Genomic DNA, 7123 nt, shown 5'->3' with positions numbered 1-7123 from the left:
AACCACTACCTTGTTTACCTCTGACTATAAAATAAAGGCTCAGCTTGCCTCAGGATCTTTCTCTGTGGCCTCAGCCAGGCACAGGAAGATCCACGGAGACTAAAGAGAGCTAGAGAGTTCTGAACGCTGTCTCCGTGTAAAACATTCTTCGCCGACTCCGTCCACACCTTTGGGAACCCCTGGACTCCCGGGGCTGGACCCCGGCATGTATTGTTGTCTATTTCTCCCTTAAAGTCCTCTAGAAGTTTTTTTAAATATATATAGGTGCTCCTATATTGGGTGCATATGTTTACCAGGGTTATATGTTCTTGTTGGATCGATCCCTTTAGTATTATATAGTGACCTTTGTTGTCTCTTGTGATGGCCTTCGGTTTGAAGGCTATTTTGTCAGATATGAGTGTTGCTACTCCAGCTTTATTTTCTTTTCCATTTGCATGGAACATTTTTTTCCATCCCTTCACTTTCATCCTGTGTGTGTCTTTTGTTCTGAGGTGGTTCTCTTGTAGCAGCATATAGTTGGGTCACGTTTTCATATCCATTCAGCTACCTTATGCCTTTTGAGTGAGCATTTAATCCATTTACATTTAAGGTTATTATTGATAGGTGCTTATTTACTGCCATTTTAAATTCTGTATTTTTCTCTCTCTATTTCTCTCTCTATTTCTTCTCCTTACAGCAGTCCTTTTAGCATTTCTTGTAATGCTGGCCTGGTGGTGATGTACTCCTTTAGCCTTTTTTTGTCTGGGAAGCTCTTTATCTGACTAACTATTTTGAATGATAGCCTTGCTGGATATAGTAATCATAGTTTCAGATCCTTGCTGTCCATTACCTTGAGTACTTCATGCCATTCCCTTTTGGCCTGTAGAGTTTCTGGTGAGAAATCAGGGTTTCAGCCTATGGGAGCTCCTTTGTAGGTAACAGTTTGCTTTTCTCTTGCTGCCTTTAAGATTCTCTCTTTGTCTTTAATTCTTGGCATTTTAATTATGATGTGTCTGGGCGTGGGCCTGTTTGGGTTTTTCTTGCTTGGTGTTTTCTGTGCCTCCTGAACTTGTGTGACTTTTTCATTTACCAGGTTAGGGACATTTTCTTCAAACACGTTCTCTATTCCTTTCTCCCTTTCTGCCTCTTCTGGCACACCTGCTATTTGAATGTTACATTTCACGTTGTCCATCAGCTCCCTTAAGCTGTCCTCCTGTTTTTTAATTGTTTTTTCTTTTTGGTTTTCTGATTGAGTAATTTTTTTCAATCCTATCTTCTAATTCACTGGTTTGATACTCAGCTCCCCCTAATCCGCTGTGTATTCCTTCCAATGTGTTCTTTATTTATGTCATGCCATTCTTTATTTCTGTTTTCATAGTTACTATATCTTTTCTCATGCTATTGAGCACCTTTACCATCATTACTATGAACTCTGTATCAGATAAATTTTTTTTTTGTCTGGGAAGCTCTTTATCTGACTAACTATTTTGAATGATAGCCTTGCTGGATATAGTAATCATAGTTTCAGATCCTTGCTGTCCATTACCTTGAGTACTTCATGCCATTCCCTTTTGGCCTGTAGAGTTTCTGGTGAGAAATCAGGTTTCAGCCTTATGGGAGCTCCTTTGTAGGTAACAGTTTGCTTTTCTCTTGCTGCCTTTAAGATTCTCTCTTTGTCTTTAATTCTTGGCATTTTAATTATGATGTGTCTGGGCGTGGGCCTGTTTGGGTTTTTCTTGCTTGGTGTTTTCTGTGCCTCCTGAACTTGTGTGACTTTTTCATTTACCAGGTTAGGGACATTTTCTTCAAACACGTTCTCTATTCCTTTCTCCCTTTCTGCCTCTTCTGGCACACCTGCTATTTGAATGTTACATTTCACGTTGTCCATCAGCTCCCTTAAGCTGTCCTCCTGTTTTTTAATTGTTTTTTCTTTTTGGTTTTCTGATTGAGTAATTTTTTTCAATCCTATCTTCTAATTCACTGGTTTGATACTCAGCTCCCCCTAATCCGCTGTGTATTCCTTCCAATGTGTTCTTTATTTATGTCATGCCATTCTTTATTTCTGTTTTCATAGTTACTATATCTTTTCTCATGCTATTGAGCACCTTTACCATCATTACTATGAACTCTGTATCAGATAAATTTCTTATCTCCATTTCATTTATCTCTTCTGGAGAATTCTGTTGTCCTTTCATTTGGGGGCTGTTTCTTTGCCTCCTCTTTTTGGCTGCCTGATTAGGTTTATGACTATGTATGAGGTACATCTACTACACTTCTCAATCTCTAGTGCAGGACAGTGTCAAACGCTGTTTCTGACTAATTAGATCAGGCAAAGAGTCAAAGCCTCCAGAGACTGCCTCTATCTACTAGTACAGACTGATAAGATTTTGTCTTGAATTGCTCTCAGGCAATCGTCCACAGGTATGGGAAGAGTTTTTTTCAACAGGGTGGGGCAATTGCTTCTATCTGGAGGCTAATTGTTATTCTCAATTTCTTTTTTTTTTAAATTAAATCTTTATTGTTCAGATTACATTTGTTCCTCTTTTTTCCCCCCCATAACTCCCCTCCTCCCAGTTCCCGCCCCACGCTCCGCCCTCACTCCCCACCCACTGTCCTCATCCATAGGTGCACGATTTTTGTCCAGTCTCTTCCCGCATCTCCCACTCCCCTTTCCCCCCCAAGAATAGTCAGTCCATTCCCTTTCTATGTCCCTGATTCATTATAATCACCAGTTCATTCTGTACATCAGATTATTTATTCACTTGATTCTTAGATTCACTTGTTGATAGATGCATGTTTGTTGTTCACAATTTGTATCTTTACCTTTTTCTTCTTCCTCCTCTTAAAGGATACCTTTCAGCATTTCATATAATACTGGTTTAGTGGTGATGAACTCCTTTAGCTTTTCCTTATCTGTGAAGCTCTTTATCTGACCTTCAATTCTGAATGATAGCTTTGCTGGATAAAGTAATCTTGGTTGTAGGTTCTTGCTATTCATCACTTTGAATATTTCTTGCCACTCCCTTCTGGCCTGCAAAGTTTCTGTTGAGAAATCAGCTGACAGTCGTATGGGTATTCCCTTGTAGGTAATTGAGTCTCTTTCTCTTGCTGCTTTTAAGATTCTCTCTTTGTCTTTTGCTCTTGGCATTTTAATTATGATGTGTCTTGGTGTGGTCCTCTTTGGATTCCTTTTGTTTGGGGTTCTCTGCGCTTCCTGGACTTGTAAGTCTATTTCTTTCACCAGGTAGGGGAAGTTTTCTGTCATTATTTCTTCAAATAGGTTTTCAATATCTTGCTCTCTCTCTTCTTCTGGCACCCCTATAATTCGGATGTTGGTACGCTTGAAGCTGTCCCAGAGGCTCCTTACACTATCTTCGTATTTTCGGATTCTTTTTTCATTTTGCTTTTCCGGTTGGGTGTTTTTTGCTTCTTCGCATTTCAAATCTTTGACTTGATTCTTGCGCTCCTCTGGTCTGCTATTGGGTGTCTGTATAATATTCTTTATTTCAGTCCGTGTATGCTTAATTTCTAGTTGGTTCTTTATCATAGCATCGAGGGTCTCATTAGTTTTCGTGACTCTCTCCTCAAGTTTATTGACAGCTTCTAGCACATTTTTGCAAGCCCTCAAAATTGCGATTTTTAGCTCTATATCCTCCATTTCTGTCATGTTTTTTTGTCTCCGCATTTTTTATGCTTTCTTGGTGCACCCCCTAGTGGTCTTTGTGCGCAGTCTTGTTCTAGTTGAGCCTTGATTGTTGTAGTTAATACTAGAGGGATTTGACCACCAGGCCGACTGGCTGTGTGAATCAGCTGTGTCTGCCGCGGAAAACTTCTGTCCTCTGGGGGCTAATCTAGCCTTTGCCTGAGGCTATCTGGCAAATGGCTCTGCGCAGGGCTTGGGCGGGGCGGGCTCAACAGGGCGGGTGGAGGGAGCGGTTATGGCTGCCCTCAGTCCCGTTCCCAGAGGCTCTGCTTCTCAGAACCCCAGGAACCGCTGCAAACCTCGGAGAGAAAGCTGCCTTCCAACTGATGCCAGACAATCCCGCTTCTCCCGTTTGAGTCTGAGTCCCTAGAGACTCGCCCGTATCTGGAGCTCAGAGTCTGAGACTCCCTCCTGATTGAAAACGACAACCTCGCCCTCAGCCACCTGCCCGCTTTGCGGGCGCACCTCCGCACCTTTGTATTTTCCACACTGCGCCTCCTCTGAGCCTCGGTATGCTGTTCTCTTTCCTTCTAGTTGAAGAGTCTCTCCTCAGCCAGCCTTCCTGTGGTTCTGGGTGATGTCCGTTCCGTCTTTTAGTTGTATTTTTGAAGTGGTTGTTTGCGGCAGCAATCTCCGGTGTTTACCTATGCCGCCATCTTGGTTTCTCCTCTATTCTCAATTTCTTAATGGGCCTCAGCTACTTAGCTCAGTGGGGTAAGGGGTTTTCCAATAGGGTGGTGTCTTTCCCCAGCCAAGGTCACCTATATAGCAAATATCTGCATGAGAAAGATGACCAGCGAGAGGGAATGACTCAGCACAGGAAACTGGGGTGTCTGCCTTCCGGGCTCTAACCTCAGAGCCCCTGATCCTGGCTTTTGCTGACACAGTTTTAGTCCACTCTGCCTTACCATATGCTCGAGCACAAGGTGAGGGGCTTGACAGGCAATTTTGTGTGTTGGCCCTTTAAGAGGATGCCTGAATTTCCAGTTCTCTCTCCCTGGCAGACAGTAACTCTGCAGCTTTTCACAGCCAGATGTTATGTGGGTACACTTCTCAGTTCTGGTGCTCTCTGGGCCCAACAGCTCTCAGTGGCAACCCCCCACAACTGAGATATCTCTCCAGAACCTCAGTTGCTGTCTGTCAGAGCCCGGGCAGCCTTTCACACCCCCACTCTCTTACCAGTCTCTATGCGGTCTCCATTTTCTGTCCTCAGTTATCAGGGTTCTCTCCAGTGAGTCTTCCGTTGACTATTCAGGAAGCTTTCTGTATTTTAGTTGCAATTCCAGTTTGGTCCTGCGAGCATGTCCGTGCAGCATCCACTTACTCTGCCGCCATTTTAAATCTCTGGGCAATATTCTAGAGCTGCTGGATCAAGCCTCACCTCAAAGCCAGCTAACCATTGGACTTTTCATCACATGAATCAATGACTTCCTTTTAAACCATTTAGGGTTGGATTTTCTGTCCCTAGCAACTAGTCTGGAAAGATTCCTGACTAAGATAGGCATGGGAGGGGCTAAGGCAGGGGTGGGTATCGTGTGGCCCATGAAAACATTTGGTCTGGCCCTGCCAAGGCATTAGGGGTGAGTTCATTAAATGTTTGACCAAATATAGGCTAAGTTTTAAGTTGATAATTTTGCATGGCTCGTGAATGATGTTATACATATCCAAATGGTCTTGGGCAGAAACAAGGTTCCCACCCTTGGGCTAAGGCCCTGGGTGTGTGGATCCTTAACTGTCATAGCCCTAGGATCTGAACCGTCAGGCTGGCAATCTGAGAAGCTGGTCCACTCTTAACATATTCTTAGCCTTGACTCCTTAGCCTGTGTGACCGAGTGTCCTCCAGCACAGCTGGCAGCTCCTGGGTATTCTGGGATAGAATGATAGCTCAGATTTTCAGGGACAGTTGCATTTTTGTGGGATGTGTGGTCTCTCAAATTAACAGGGCCATGTGTTCCGACATTCTTCTATTTCCTTCTGTCCTGGTCCCCAGTTCTTCCTGTGCATCGGGCAGAACAGCAGGGGGTCACATGCCGAGTCCCAGCAGCCAGCAGGCCAGAGGCCAGGAGTGGGGCACCGGGCTGGGCAGACCTGAACCAAACCCATGCTCTTCTCTCCAGATGCAGGACGAAGCTGCTTCAGGAAGGACCTGGTGGTGGAAGGTGATCAGTGGAAGACAATGGGCAGAGGGCAAACACAGGGGCCTCAGGAGGGCCGCACACTGTCCTGTGCACGTGTGCTCGGCCCACCACCATTAAGGACATGAAAACTACTACAGCAATGACGAGCAACTTGGTAATTCCCAGCCAGGGAGAGGCCATAGGCATAGCCATATGCACTCAGGGCCTTTGGTACACCAAGGTTTTGGGAGCAATTTAATCGAATCAATCAGAATTTACCCAGTATTCTCACTTCTAGATGTCTACGTCCTGACATACTCATGTGAGTGCAGAGAGACCATTGTACTCAATTGTGGCGAAGCAAAATAATGACAATAGTGACAACAGGGCCCCAGTCTGCCACAGGGGCCAGTAGAGAAACCGTAACATGCACCTGCACTTAGGAAATCAAGATTCCTTTGTAAAGACTGACGGGAAGCCCTAGCCAGTTTGGCTCAATGGATAGAGTGTCGGCCTTCCGACTGAACGGTCCCAGGTTCGATTCCAGCCAAGGGCACATATCTGGGTTGCGGGCTCGATCCCCAGTGGGGGGCGTGCAGAAGGCAGCCGATCAATGATTCTCTCTCATCATTGATGTTTCTATCTCTCTCTCCCTCTCCCTTCCTCTCTGAAATCAATAAAGAAATATATTTAAAAAAAAAAAAAAAGACTGACGGGAAGAAGTGCCTGCCCAGCAAGGTGCTGAGTGGTGGGGAAAGTGTGGAACCACCTGTGTGTTTATTTGGGAGAACCAGTATGGGCAGGTCCAGCCCTGTGTAGTCCCAACTATTTCTTTGGGCTCTGCTACCCCTGCTCGAACCAGCTGGCCAGGCTGTAGGGCCCATGGAGCCACTCACAACCAGTGTTCAAGCCCACTGCCATTTTTTTTCGATACTTGCATGTGTTTAGGACAAAACTGCTGTGGTTCTGACTCTGAGACTGGTGCTGGGTTTCCCGACCAGAGAACTTGATAACTCCCTCCCTGTCCCCTTCCCGTGCCCTAGCTCCACATGCCCTCCTGCTCTGAGGACAGTGCAAAAGCTGGGTGCAAACCTCAGCTCCCATTACTTATGACCCTTTGACCTCAGGCAAATTACTTCATTGCTGTGGGCCTCGGTCTCTTCACATGAACAGTGGTTTCATGTCAGAGTGTGCAGGGTTCTCGTGCAGTTTCAACGAGATCGTCTTTTTTTAAAATTTAATTTTGTTTTATTTCTTAAAGTATTACAAAGAGTATTACACATGTCTCCTTTTTTCCCCCCCTTGACATTCCCCTGGCCTCCCC

The 7123-nt window shown here is 44.9% G+C and overlaps 1 protein-coding gene across 2 annotated transcripts in view; it reads right to left on the bottom strand.

The window, feature by feature from the left end:
- YTHDF1 (YTH N(6)-methyladenosine RNA binding protein 1) overlaps positions 1-5906 on the bottom strand; it is a 28268-nt gene extending 22362 nt beyond the window's left edge. For both annotated transcript variants that reach the window (XM_005885566.2, XM_005885567.2), the window contains exons 1-2: positions 5902-5906; positions 344-354 (exon numbers count right to left, since the gene is read on the bottom strand). The gene's annotated coding sequence lies outside the window, so the exon portion shown is untranslated. The remainder of the gene's footprint in view (positions 1-343; positions 355-5901) is intronic.
- Positions 5907-7123: the final 1217 nt, after the last annotated feature.

This window comes from Myotis brandtii, unplaced genomic scaffold, assembly GCF_000412655.1.
Source record: "Myotis brandtii unplaced genomic scaffold, ASM41265v1 scaffold915, whole genome shotgun sequence".
Taxonomy (NCBI): domain Eukaryota; kingdom Metazoa; phylum Chordata; class Mammalia; order Chiroptera; family Vespertilionidae; genus Myotis; species Myotis brandtii.
This window is presented reverse-complemented; position numbering and strand designations above follow the sequence as displayed.